Source organism: Vulpes lagopus, chromosome 13 (genome assembly GCF_018345385.1).
Source record: "Vulpes lagopus strain Blue_001 chromosome 13, ASM1834538v1, whole genome shotgun sequence".
Classification (NCBI taxonomy): Eukaryota; Metazoa; Chordata; class Mammalia; order Carnivora; family Canidae; genus Vulpes; species Vulpes lagopus.
The window spans coordinates 6,974,734-6,988,618 of record NC_054836.1 but is presented as its reverse complement, the minus strand read 5'-3'; the positions used below and the strand labels follow the sequence as shown (position 1 = coordinate 6,988,618).

The 13,885-nt window shown below is 53.0% G+C and overlaps 1 protein-coding gene across 15 annotated transcripts in view; it reads left to right on the top strand.

Moving 5' to 3' along the window:
* Positions 1-317: 317 nt before the first annotated feature.
* PLXNA4 (plexin A4) overlaps positions 318-13,885 on the top strand; it is a 428,345-nt gene continuing 414,777 nt past the window's right edge. For 7 of the 15 annotated variants that reach the window (XM_041727615.1, XM_041727613.1, XM_041727622.1 and 4 more), the window contains exon 1: positions 319-453. The gene's annotated coding sequence lies outside the window, so the exon portion shown is untranslated. Of the gene's footprint in view, positions 454-13,885 lie in introns of all 15 variants that reach the window. The other 8 variants (XR_005983437.1, XR_005983436.1, XM_041727617.1 and 5 more) reach the window with 4 other exon arrangements.

The following is a 13,885-nucleotide window of genomic DNA, read 5'->3' as shown; positions in this document are numbered from 1 at the left end:
GCGGCGCGGAGTGACGGCGCCGCGCCCGCTCGGCACCAAGGACACTCGGCCCGCGGGGTGGGGACGGCGGGGGCAGCCGCGCCGCCGCAGCCGCAGCCCCGAGAGCCGCCGCCGCCGCCGCCCGCGCCCGCGCCCCGGCCCGGCCCGGCCCCGCCGGTGGAGGCAGCGGCGCCCGCATCGCATCCGCGCCCGACCTCGTCGTTGGAGCCCCCGCCCCGCTCGGGCGCCGCCGGGGGAGCTGCCCGGCCCCGCAGGCTGCGACCCCCCTGCGCCCGCCGTGCCCGCCCCGGGTCCCGCGCCTCGGCGGGCGTCTGTCCGCGCGGGGCCGGGCCGGGCCGGGCCGGGGCACCCCGCGCGCACGCACACGCCCGAGGGGCCGAGCGGCCGCGGCGCGGCTCCTCCGCAGTGTGGATGCGGCGCTCCCGCTGAGGGAGGCGGACGCGGCGCCTGCAGGTAAGGAGCCGGCGGGGATGCGCGGCCCGGGCCAGCCGCCGCACGCGCACACCCGCGCACACCCGCGCACACCCGCGCACACCCGCGCACACCCGCGCACACCCGCGCGCACGCGGCCACACTCCGGCCCTCGCCGCGCACACGCACCTGCCCGCGTCCCGCCTGGACGCCCGCCCGGTGCGGCGCGGCCCGACCGAGGGGGCCTCTCCCCTGTCCCTCCCCGCCGCGGACCCGGACCCCCAGCTGTGCCGCCCAGGACCCCGGGGTGGGATGCGGCGCACGCCCCCCCCCCCCACCGCGGGGGCCGCGGGAGCGATCTCTCAGTGCCCCCCCCGGGCATCCCAGCCGCTTCCAAGCCGGGAGCAGGAGGGGCCTGGGGGAGACCCGCCCGGCGCATCTCCGCTCCGAGGCGGCTGGACGCGCTGGGGCTTCAGCGGGAGACGGACCCACGGACGCTCGGGCAGACGTTGGCAGAGCGGGTCGGCCCCGCGGGGGGCACCGCGGCCGGGCTGCGGCTCTGCGGGCGGTGCGGGCGGTGCGGGTGGACCGGGCCCTGCGCCTCCCCAGTAAGAGGCAGCACACGCCGTGCCGAGGCGCCGCGCCGCTTCCCCGCGAAGGCGCCGGGGTTTCAGGCAGGAAGGGGCTTCAGCGTCGCCTGCGGGGTGTCGCGGGTCCAGGGAGGGTACGTGGGCTCCGGATCCTCCAGCAAGACGTACGACCTACTGGCCCCTGCAACCCCTGGCACCAGCAGGCCCCCAGGACCCAGGGACACGGGGCTCGGGTGCCCTCTTCGCCTCTCGACCCTTCCCTCTCCGCCGGGCGGGGAAGCGGGGGCTGCTTCGCCTGTGCCTCTGGCTTACACCTGCCACCCGCCTTCGGAGGTGTGTGTCTGAGAAACCGACCGGGAAGGGGTCGGGAGCAGGGTGTAGCGCTGGAAGGCACGAGGGTGGCCTCTCCCGTCACTCCCTCGGCAGTGCCCCCCGTAAGGGGACCAGGCATCCTTGGGCTTGCCAGTGTTCCCCAGAGCCAGGCCGCTCCCGACAGGGTAGGAACCACTCTCCAGAAGCCCGAGGGTCAAGGTTCTGTCTCCCCGAAGCTTCTCCTTTCCTTTTCGTGCCGACTGAGATTGCACAGGCTGCTCATTTTTCAAACTTTTCCTGGTGGAGGTAGGAGGTGGTTGGAGCTCCAGAAGGGCTTTTTGGCAGTTTCCATTTGGGGGTCAAAGAGCATTACATTTGGGCTCAGTTGTTGTAGGGGGAAGGACGTGAGATCCAAGTAAAACATTATTTTGCAGTTGCATGTAAATAGAGCAGGGTCCTGTGTTTCCCCATAGCTGTCCCTTTTGGGGGTAGCTTGTCGGGCAGCCTGGCAAGAGATGGGATGAACTTGTACCCTTTATGCGAGATCATGTGTTCAGAGTGTCCTACAAACTCACCAGTGGGAAAAATATGTTGGGAGTCTTCCAGAACATGAGGAGAAAGGAGTCAACATTCTTTCGAACAAGGGGCCTCAGTGTTGGGCACAAGATTTGGTTGATGCTGGAAATCCTGAAGATGGGTGCTGAAATAAAGGGCTCTCTCCCGCACCCCCATCTCTGCTGTTTTCAAACTTTGCCAGCTCCCGCAAAGGTCTCAGCCAGGCTGGGGAGGAGAACAGCAGACGCCCCTGGGGGCAGATTGTATTCCTGCTGTGTGCTGTGTGAACTGCCCTTTGATTGATTGGAAAGGGTAGATGGAATACAGCAAAGCCCTCCCAGTGGGGAGAACCCAGTAGGGGGAAGGAACATCATTTTCTTTTTTTTAAGAATGGTGTGTGTGTACACACACCCAGGTATATGCGTGGTTTCTCAAAGAGCCTAGCCCAATGTGTTCGGCTCGTCCAGTGTGTGACAGCAAGACCCACCGCTGGAACTGAATCATTTCCCGGCAGAACTGGATCATTTCCACACGCATGCCCTCTGAGTGCGTGGACAGGGAGGTCCCGCGTATGCGTAGAGGAGCACATGGCTTTCAAAAGAAATAGTGAGCTCCGGCACCAGTGGGTGGCTCCCAGGTAAACATTCTCTCCCGAGACCTCCAAGAGGCAAAAGATGGTGTGCAGAGCTTCCCGAACCGTCTGCCTATCTTCGGCCCAGACCTCTTGCTCCCTTCCCTGCTTCCCCCCACCCCTCCCGTCTTGTAGCCTTAGGAACCATCATTTTAATGCAAAGCCAGCAGTCATCATGCTAGTTATAACCTAAACATTTTTAAACATGGGTTCAAAAAAATCCCCACACTTTCTGCACTTAGCATTAGGTACCAATTTGGTTTCTAGGGCAAAGCAGGCATTAATTAACATCTGTGTAAAGCTGGGTGTACATCATCTAATTTTTTCCTGGCTCTCTTGCTGAGCCCTGGAGCATGTCACGTTGTCACACTCTCTCTACCACCCCTCTGTGGCGTTCCTTTTAAGTTCTCTAGGGTCTTCGCATGCGGAAGGGAGTCATACCAGAGAAGCTGGAACCCTGAGTGCTTCTTTTCAGCAGCCCCTCGCTGCTGCAAGGCTGAGCTCTAGGGGCTCCTTGGAGAGCGTGGGCTGCCCAGGGGTGCTATTCCTTCAGGCCCAATCTGGTGTTCACTTGCAGGCTCGCCGCTGTCCTCCCCCAGCCTGGTCCTGGATGCCCTCCCACCCCGATGCTCCGGCAAACATTTCCACATTTCCAGAGGAATCTGAGGCCGCCAACTTGTTTCCTTTCTGCTCTGCGCCTCTCCGTGGCTGCTGCTGCTGCCCCCTGCGGGGGGGGGGGGGCGGGCGGGGGAATCTGCGAGGCAGAGTCTGCCTACACTGGGCCTCCTGATCCTGATAATCACAATGAGGGCTGCCGGGAATAGAGGAATAGAGTGGGGGCTTTCTAGGGAGGCAGCACTAGGGAGGCAGCAGTCCTGAAGTGGGGAGAGAGCTGAGGGGGCGGGCTGATGAACTGCTCTTAGCTCCTAGTTATCACCAGGCTTGGATGCAAAGAAACAGGCGGCCAATCTCTGTCCTCCCAGCTGGCTAGAGGGCATTTCTCAGCGCGTCTCCCCATGCTCACTAGGAGAAGGCACCGCGCAGACAATGCCACCTGAGAGACCTGTTGGAGTGGCTCCGTGATGGGCGGGGATGGCCCTCCGGAAAACCAGCCCATGATCCACGCTGTGCTTAGTCTGTGCGACAGATGTGCCCTTCTCTTTTAGGCTCCGCTGGCCTCTTCTTGTCTGTGTCCAGCGGCCGGCGACGTGAAGCTGGTTCAGATCCTGGGGCAGCAGAACAGGGCTCATTTCCTTGCCCTGATGCCCCCCTTCCTGCTTCCCTTTCCCCCCACAACTGGCTCATTCACCTCTTAGCTTTGTGTGCACATCCAACAGCGCGTTCGCCCTCAAATTTGTGGCACTCCAAGAAATCAATATAACATGAATTTAACGACAGCTGGATGATTAAGTGTTATTTATATTTAAGAGCGGCATTCTAAAAAGACGTCGCGCTAATAAATCAAACGGCTGTTGGGGAGATGCACATGATTAGGGTAATTGCCCTATAGGCTCCACTGAGCAATGCTTGGCCCATGCAGACACTACCTCTTTGGAAGCTGCCCCCTGCCCCCTTCTGCTGCTCCTGACCCTGACCTCCCACCCCATCCCCCCCCCCCCCCCCCCCCCCCCCACTTACTCACTCTTGCCTCTCTCCTCACTGTCCAGGCTGGAGCATCCCAGTTGTGGCAGGCAGGTGGAGTCGAGTCAGGGACACAGAAGGGGGATCTGCTACTTAGTGTTAGGAGATGGGTCTTAAAAGTGAAGGCAGGCAGGAGGTTCTGATTCCCAGAGCAGAGGCCTTGTTCCAGAAGGAGGAGGTGGCTTCTCTGCTTGATATGAGGCAGCCTGGGAGAAAAGCTTCCTGAGTCCCTGCAGGAGTCTGTGCCAGCCCCCCAGACCCCTGTCCTTACGATCATGTGGCATCACCCTCCCCAGGGAAGAGGCTGTGTGGACATTAGTATTTGCCCTTGTGAAAATAGCAGAAGGGAAAGGAATGATCATCAGTGATGATGGTGGTGGCTAATATTTATTCAGCACTGACTTGGAGGAGCCGTCATTTAAGTGGTTTATACAGGTTGGCCCATCTCCTCCACGAAACTACCCAGAGAGGCAGGAACTGAGTTATTCCCCCCATTTCCTGCATGAGCAAACCGAGGTGCCTGAGGTTAAGGACTTTGTCCAGGATCATACAGTTGGTGGGTGGTGGAGCCACCTCTCAACCCTAAGCACACTGACCTCGGTCCTTCTCGCTGAGCTGTCTGCCTCCGTAGGAGACGTGTGAGGAGCGTGTTGCCACCCTGGGGAGGTTTGTTGGAGAGTATGCTGAGGGCGCAGAAAATATGTGGTTTCTTCCTGGGACAAGTCTGTGACCCTGGGTGAAGCTATTTATTCTTCTACTCTCGATTTCCCCATTCATCAAGTGGGACGGCCTTATCTCTGACTGTTGGTGAGTTGTGAAATTGCATGGATCGTTCTAGCAGAGTGCTCAGTTTCTGAGGGTGACTCTTGCCTCTTTTGGCAACTCCCATTTCTCCCTGGGAAAAACTAAGGAGGAGTGAATGAGTGCAGCCCTCACCTGTGCTTTTGACTCTATGCAGCTCTGAGTCTTGTGCTGGTGGGCATCCAGTTGTCTCTAGTAAGGGCTTCAAATTTGCTGATGGTGTACAAATACCACTCTCTCATTTAATCCTTCAAAGCATCCAGCAGGGTGGGGGACTGTTTATTCTCATTTTGATTGCGTAGGGATGGAGAGGGAATGCCTGAGGCTTCAGGACACTACATGGCGGATGGTCTCTTCACTCTTGGGCAAGGATGCCCGTGGTAGGGACTTTTCGGTTCACTCATTCATGAGCCCTAGAGTTCTAGATTTTGGAAGCTGGAGAATCTTGGAAAGCCAGGGAAGGAATCTTGGCCTGTGGGCATCAGGTCACACTGGGCGCCTGGGCCATATAATAGTGGGAGCAGAGATTCACTGGAGGTTGGTGCCAATGGCTGCGTGTGGGGAAAGTCATCCTGTGTACTTAGTGTGAGTGGAATACTTTGTTAGGAATGTCTTCCAGGTCCTGAGAGGTGGGGGCTGGGAGGCCCTGATGGAGCCTGTAGACTTGGCTTGGTGCTCTCCCATCCTGAAGCCAAGCCTCAGTTGCCTGACTTGGTCTCTGTAGCCTCACCCTAACATTTTAGGGAATAGCCACAGGTGATACTCTTGCAGTTAGTTGTTGGGTTAGTTTTTCCCTCCAAAGATAAACTTTTAGCCTACACTTTCTTTGGCTTCTTCTCTACGCCTCGAGGTGAGCAGAAGTTTCTGCTTTGTTACCTCCCATCTGGAGCAACAGTAGGCGTGGCTGGAACTGGCGTCCCTGGAGTCGTGCTTGGACCTGCATCAACAGGTGCATGTGATTTCTTCGGCTCCCTCTCCTTGCCAGCTGAGCTTGACTCGCCCTCTCCCTCGCCACGATGCCTTCTCCACGAACCAGGATTCACAACAGCAAATTGGATTTTGGAATGTTTTGTCACTCCAACACAAAAACAGATCACTAGCTAAGAGGACGTCACCTCTGCAGTCAATGCGCTGAATGTAGACCCATGGAATCAATTCTGAGGTCTTCTGGGGAAGAGTATTTTCATTAGGAAGCATGTGGAGAGAAGCAGTAGAGGAGGGCAGGCGTGTACTGGGTCCCTACGAGAGGAAAGCCATGGCAGTTCAAAGGCTTTCCTGGTCTTTGCTCAATATCAGCTTTATGTCTCGCATTCTCATTGCACTTGTCCCAGATGAGTACAGCTGGATTTGCCTCCTGGTGGTGTGAGGTCTGGAGCTGGAGGCCCAATAAACCATTCCTTGGCTTTGGCCCAGAGGACAAGAAGAGGGAAAGTAAGAAGAGCAGAGTTGGCTGTTTCCCCTCTTATGGCGGGAAGAGACAATGAGAGGAGAACATGTCAGGGCTGCAGCCACCAGGAAGTGTCGTTGAACTGACCTACGTAGAGTGTCAGCTAACCTTGCAGACAGAGCTACAGTTCTTTTTCTCCCTCTCCATCTCAGATCTGCTTCCTGAAGGTAAACCTAAAATAGAGCAGCGTCTCCCAAAGTATATTCTGTGGGAGTGAATAGGTATTACATACGCAAAAGTTACCACGGCCAAAGTTGGGGAAACCCTGAGTGTGTAAAGCAGAGCTAGAGTTCCTTGTTGCAGGGCTTCTCAGAGCCTTTAAACATACTAACTTGGATAGTAAAACCACCATTGGCAGATATACTGGGTAGCGGCCCTGAGAATCCACGGAAAAAGGCTGACCTAAGACTAAGCATTTTATTTTGCTATTCTTAACTGAATAAAGGGATGGATTCCATGGATCCTACAATGAACATTTCAGCAGAGCATTCATGCTATAGACACTAAGAACTGGGTTCTGGTGATTAAGTGGATACTAGGGTTTCAAGCAGAATTTTGCCAGATGAGCAGATAGTCGAACTCCAGGCCCAGTGTTTGCCCCTTGTCCTCCCAAGACGGCAGGGAGGTTCTTAGGCAGGAGTGAGGTCCAGACAGGTGTATATTTTCTCAGGTTCCTCAATGGTTCTGGTATGTTTCCCTGGTTAAAAACCACTGGTGTTGTGGGAAAAGTTCGGTTTTAGAGGCACATAGATGTAGCTCTGTCACTTACCAGCTAGGGGGTCTTGGGAAAAATCACCTTATGCTTCAGGATCACCAGTGATAAAATGAGGGGCTTGGTCAAGATTGGTGATTGTAAACATTTTATTTTATTTTAAAAGATTTTATTTATTTATTCGAGAGAGAGAAAGAGAGAGAGAGAGAGAGAGAGAGAGAGAGAGAGAGAGAGAGAGGCACAGACCCAGGCAGAGGGAGAAGCAGGCTCCATGCAGGGAGCCCGATGTGGGACTTGATCCCAGGTCTCCAGGATCACGTCCTGTGCCAAAGGCAGGCGCTCAACCGTTGAGCCACCCAGGTGGCCCTGTAAACATATTTTAATATGTATGTGGTGGAGTTCTTTATTCAGATGAAATTTTACATGAGATTCTAACACACAGGACAGATGCAAGAAGGACTGTTCTGCTCGAAGCTATGGAAGGGCCCAGAGCCTTGCACTTTTGGTTTGTCTGACCCTCACCCCTGGTTTTGGCCTGGCCTCCCTGAAAAACAGAGGCTGAGGCAAAAGCTGATGTGGGAACACTTTGTTGAGGGGGGAAATCCCAGAGCAGCAAGGAAAAAGGGGGGAGATGTAGGGAAGGAACAGAAATGACAAATGTACAAAGAATGCATCACCGAGCCAGCTAGAGAGTCCTGTGGAAGCACAACAGGTGGCTCATTACCTAGAGAAGCCTGATGGGAACACAGTCTCAGAAGGGTCTGGAGGGCAGGCACAGTCAGCACTGTGCTGGGCCCTTCTTGTGAGCTGCAGCCCCTTGGGCACCAGTCCCCCCTTGAGGCAGGGACTCCCACCCACTTTGGGGTTGTGATGCTTGCGCAAACCAGAGCTGTCCATGGTCAGGCCCATAGGCTGGGGCTTCTGGGGCTCCTCTCACCATGGGCCTCCTGGAGCCTGGCCTTTGCCTGGAAGGAAGAAAGCTTTCGAGAACCTTAGGAGTCGTGTGAGGTGTTCCTGAGGCCACTCAGGCTAGAAGTGCGACAACTGGCTGAAGACACAGCATTGGGGGTGAGGGTGGGGTTTCAGGGAAGACCTGGGTGGCAACATAAATTGGGGGTCTGGGCTACTTGTTTCCATATAAGAAACATATCATATCTTTAGAATAGAATCAGCTAGAACAGACTGCTCCAGTGAGGCATCATTCAGCCCTCAGAAGTCATGACCCCATGGCCACGATGGCTGTCCACACTGTGGGCTACCCAGTGTAAGCCTCCAGTAGGAGCTGCATTAAGAACAGGTTCCAGTTAGGTCTCAAGAGGCTTTCCTGACATTTAGAGCTTATTCGCCAAAGGAGTGCCTTCCACACGGCCATGTGTGGATACCTCAGAAACTTCTGTGTGTCGGCTGAGGGGCATAGCTGCTTGGAAGCTGCGGTCAGAGGCAACCGACCTCTGCCTTTCTCTTGGTTTTAAGAAATATTGTAAATATTGAAATCTAAGACAAAAAGGGGGCATTTTTGCATAAAATACTTTGTATAAGTCATCACATCCAGCCAGCACCCCTTCCTTTTTACAACTCCTGTGTTTTGAAGCCCCTCCAGGGTCAGGTGGAGCAAAGGAATGATGGTTGGGCTGTGCTTGTGACCTCTTTCCCCGCTCTCTTCACCATTAGATACTGACCCCTGTCTTTCTTCCCTAAATGCACTTGCCTCTAACCGCTGATTGATGTGAGCCAACTCACTGACTTTGAGACATGTGTCTGCATTAGCATGTCTGCCTGAGATTTCTGGCTCCCGAGGGTCAGGCCCAGCCTCTGGTTGAAGTGTCTCTTGTGTAATCAGAACTTAATTCATACTTTTAAATAATGGTAAAGAAGCTGCTGCTAGCAGTAGTGATGATGACAATAGCATTGAAATTGTTTATTTCCTTACGTCTATAGACGAGAGGTACCAATTCTTACTTTTCTTGTGTACTTGGTGCTCCACCTAGGGCCTATCATACTGGAAGCAATCAATAAATATTTGCTGAGTAAATAGAATGAATAAATGGAGCAGGAGAAGGGGGAGATGAATGGCCTATAAAGACAGAACTAGAGGCTGGTGAACCAGCTGCTATGGCGAGTGCCTGCTCTCTGGCAGGGGCAGGGTTGACCCACATCAGGGCAGATGGCTATTACAAAGGGTAAGACAAACAAGGATGAACGAGTGCTGGCCAAACCCATCAGTCACCGTAGAGCGTCCTGGGTTCTGGTGGTTCAGGGGCAGGTGGTCTATTGACATTGACACACATGGAATCGAACTCTTGCTTTCCATGTAAAACCCATTGTGGTTTTAGGTGCCAGGAGTTTGGGAGGGATGACCAGACTGCACTTCCCAAATCATTCCAAAGACTGGTTCCTCCATGGAAAAAAACATCTGTGGCCAAGTAAGCCTTACAAACACCTTATGCTCTGTCCTCCTCTTGGAGATTCGAGATGTACATTAAAGGCATAGGAGTCCCGCTGTAGACACACCTGTTCGGTTATTCTTAGCCAACCGTTTTTCAGCTTATTTGGTGGTAGGTATTTAAGCCAATCAACAACTCCTGGAATAGTGCCTTGCACCATCCCCCTCCCTGGCCTGGCGGCCCCTCCCCCTCCTTAGCAGGGGCAGGCTAAGGGGCCCGGTGCTCTCCCTTCCTCCCATGCACCCTCATGCCCATTTGCACAGCTGCCCAGGTGCCCCCAGTAGTGAGGGTGGGCGTCACAGGGAGGGGGTAGCGGGGCCAGTCCCTGTATTTATTTAAAAAGTGATGATGTAATATATTGGGGTTGGGGGAGGTCCCATTGCCCTGGGCCTCATCTTAGCATTTCAGGGGCTGGGGGAGCCTGGGGCTGGGGAGACCAGGGGCCTAGCCCCACAGAGTGAGGACAATGTGACCTCCCCCTCTCCCCTTTGCGGCTTCTCCACTCAGTGATTGGAGTGGAGAGGCGATTCCGCCTCTCCTCTTCCCTCCTCTCCTCTGCTCCACCTTGGGTGTAAGCGACAGGAAGAAATAATAATAATTTAAGATTCACAAACAAAACAAAACAAAACAGTGTTGGACAGAAAGCATTTGGGGCAGATGCTGGCCTTCAAGTGAGAGCTTTTGGGTTTGAGTTTGGTCTGGAGGGGAAGAAACAGGAGAATGAGTCTCCCAAATTGTTACACGGGGGGACTTTTGAGGTCCAGCTTTCAGAGGGGCTGCCTTCTTCCACTCCTTGCCATTTGCTTTTGAGAATGTCAGAAATCGCTGTGAATTGTTATGAGATGTTGGCGACCATAGTGTCTTCAGATGCACATTTTCTAAAGAAACCGTTTTAAGGAGCTTGATTGTGGCTCCGACCGGTGTGTGGAAATGTTTTTGACAAGGAGTACTTTTCGGTCGCACGTAATAGATCGAGATGGATGTTTGTATAACATGTGAGTAATGACATTTACCGTCTCCATATAGTTTTCTCGGCTACTTTTATCCAATAAGAGGCTTCAGTATAACTGGAGAAATGTTCTGCATTAACAAAGAAGGCTTGAGTTATTAAGACATAGCTCCCTAAATTTTGGATAGTTGAAACAAAAAAATATTCTCTTGAGGAAGAAACTTTGCTACCCCAGAGAGGCTGAAGGTTTCTAATTAGACTATAAATCCATGGTTTCCACTGTTGTGTAGTGACCCGGAGAGCAGAGTTAGGCATTTCCCATGGGCAGCATTTCAGTGCCTGGCACTTATCTTACATAGGTAATGGTGTGTGTGTGTGTGTGTGTGTGTGTGTGTGTGTGTGTGTGTGTGTGTGTTGGGGTGGGGGTGGGAGTGGGCTATCACCTCAATGATGTTTGGATTTGGATCACCTGGGGACACCAGGCGGGTGACCCACGTGCCCAACTACAAGGCTTCAGCCATGCTTTGCTCAAGCACGGTGCTCCTTTGCAAAGTGAATAACAGTTGCTAACACACACTTACTAACAAAATTCCCCTGACGCCCATTCATGAAGCATTGCACTGGTGATTCTATCAGCATTAAACTGTTTGGTGACTGAGTTGAGAATTATAGGAATCGGAGAAATGAATTAACAATAAATCAAGTCCCAGCTGAGTTCGAACCCAACTGCAGTGAGTTTTAAATTAAAAATATCTTGCTATGATGAAGCAGTTGTAAGTCAAGCACTGGAGCTCTGTCACTCTTGACTTTAGAGAAGTGTAGCAGTCACCCTTTGAAAGGAAAACCCTGGCAACAGCCTGTATTGATTCCCAGCCATGCTGGGAAATTGCCACTTCATTTCTTCTTCATAAACTGTTGGCTTTCATTTTTTTTTGAAAAGGAATCCTATTTGCGGGGACACGACAGAGCTCTAGGAACTGGGCAGGTGGGAGAGGGCTCAGGCCCAGGGTGTTCATTCACTGCATTCTCTTTGGTCCTTCTCAGGAGGAGCCATGCAGAAGGGGAATCTGGGTCTGCAGGTGTCATGTGATTTGTTTTCCTGCTCGGACCATATTTGATTCTTCTTTCTGGGGGATCTGTACAGAAAAACAACAAAGAGAACACTTCAAGGAAACTGCAAGACTGTCATGTTGCAGTGACAATTGCAGTGTAATAGGAAATCATTTATGTAAGTTACGGTGCCCTCTGAATGGAGCTTGTCAAAAATGTGGCTACAGCTTCTCAAGGCCTATTTTTTTTCCTCTCCTGCAAAATAATCCTGAGGTTTTCATTTTCAGAGCAATTGAAGAAGTATTATGTGCCGGGCAGGGAATAGGGAGACCCAGCTTCTAATCCTAGGCCTGCTGACTCTCTTCCAGCGAGTTCCCTCTCTGGGCTAGGCCTCAATTTCTCTTCCTTTATAGCTAGAGTAAGCCCTTGCTGTTCCCGAGCTGAAGCTCAGGAGGCGAAGATGAAGGTGGCCATCTGTATTAAAGGACCAGGTGAGCAGCAGAAGATTGTATTCGCATGCAAGGTCAGAGAAAATCAGGAAGGAGAGAGAGTGAAGTCTAAGCTCTGGCCTCTCACCATTACACTCAAACCAGCTCCTGCGAGCTTGCTGAGCTGAGCTAATGAAAGCAACCTGCAGAGTCTGAAAGGAGGATGTACGTGCAAAAGCAGGAGACCAGGGGAGGGGATGGTTACTGCAGGAGTGCGGAGGCCCAGGAAGGAGGGGACACCTCATTCTAGTAGTAGTAGTTTAGGTCAGGACTATGCAGAAAGAAAAGGGGTTGTGATTTCTCTTGATGCTCACCTTTCACTTTGCTTTTTCTGTATATATTTACGTGTTTTAGTTGGAGAGGTAGATGTGATGTTAAGTAATGTTTACCCAACAAGTTGATTGATCAGGCAGGCAGTTCAGTCAATATTTACTGAATGCCTACTATGTGCTATGACTGTGCAAAAGCTTGGTTGTATGGAAGCAAAATGGTTTCCGTCGTTGGGGAGCTCACAGCTTGGTGTGGTCACAGCGCCCTTGTCTATCAATAATTTAAACCCAACATACAAGGGACATCTGTGTACACAGACGGCATCCTGAAAATATGCAAGATGGGGCACCCATCCAGTTATCAAAGGCAGGACATGGAGAAGGTGTCCTGGAGAAGGACGAGGGGTGCGTGGGATTGGCCGCATGAACCTATGAGGAAGAGGTACCAGGTACAGGAAGTAGCATGGTCAAGGCATGGGGGTGAACTCACATGGCACCGTCCCCCTGCAGTAGTGCAAGGCAGGGGTGGGAGGTGGGGCACGATGCAAACATGGGTGCAGCCTGGGCCAGCACCAGTGTCCTGTAGGCAGTGGCAAGGCCTTAGGGATTCTCAGGTAAGAGAAACAAGGTTTCCCTGGTAGAAGAATCACTGTGGGGGCAGCAAAGAGAAAGAATTGGAGGTGGAAGTGTGAGAGTAGTTATGGGGGCACAAGGGAGGGCTGATCAAAGGCAGTGGCAGAGGGGAGAAATGGACGAATCCGAGAGGCACATAGGAGTTTGAATTGACAGATGGGGTATGGCGGTGAGGCAGTAGGGAGCAAGCAAAGGGGGCTATGGGAGGCCTCGTAGGTGGGAGGTGACACCATTTCCAGACCCACACTTGGTTGAGGGGAAGTGGTGAGGAAGGAGGATGTGTTGTTTTCTGGACATGGTGGATTGAGATGCATATGGGACTTTGGGTAGAATCGAGAAGGAGGCCAGCAGACATAGGACCCTTGTTCCCTGGCAGCTTCATCTCAGTGCCCCCATGTAGGGTGCTACTCACCCCAGTTTTATACTTGCTTTACTTGGGGATCTGCTGGAAGCTCGGTAAGGAAGCAAGAAGACACATATACATGGATTTTTGCATTTTCCAAGTGGTTCATGCTTCAAATTAAAGATACTCTCTGGCACTTTTTGCATGAGATTGTTCTGAAAACCCCCAGGTCCTCACTTTGCCATGGGAGATCTCCACTCGTTTCCAGTGGGAAAACAGTCGTACCTGGAGGCTGAGTCCTACACAAAATATTACCAAGCAAGCTCAGGATAAAGGCAGAATTTGGGTGATGGAGAATGACTAGGCCTTTGTGCTGGGCAACACTGGTTCCCTTTCTTGGGGTGTGCACCTCATTTTTAATGTGTACACACTCGAAACAGCAGGAGCTGCTACAATGAGCTCCACCAGGAGCAGAGATGGCAATGAAAATTTTGACCTACTGTCAAATAAATAAAATCTTAACAAATAAAAGAAAATGCTGACCTTGCCCTTCAGAAATCATGTCTTGTCTGTCTGCACATCGGAGCGGTCTGTACGGGTCCGGCCCAC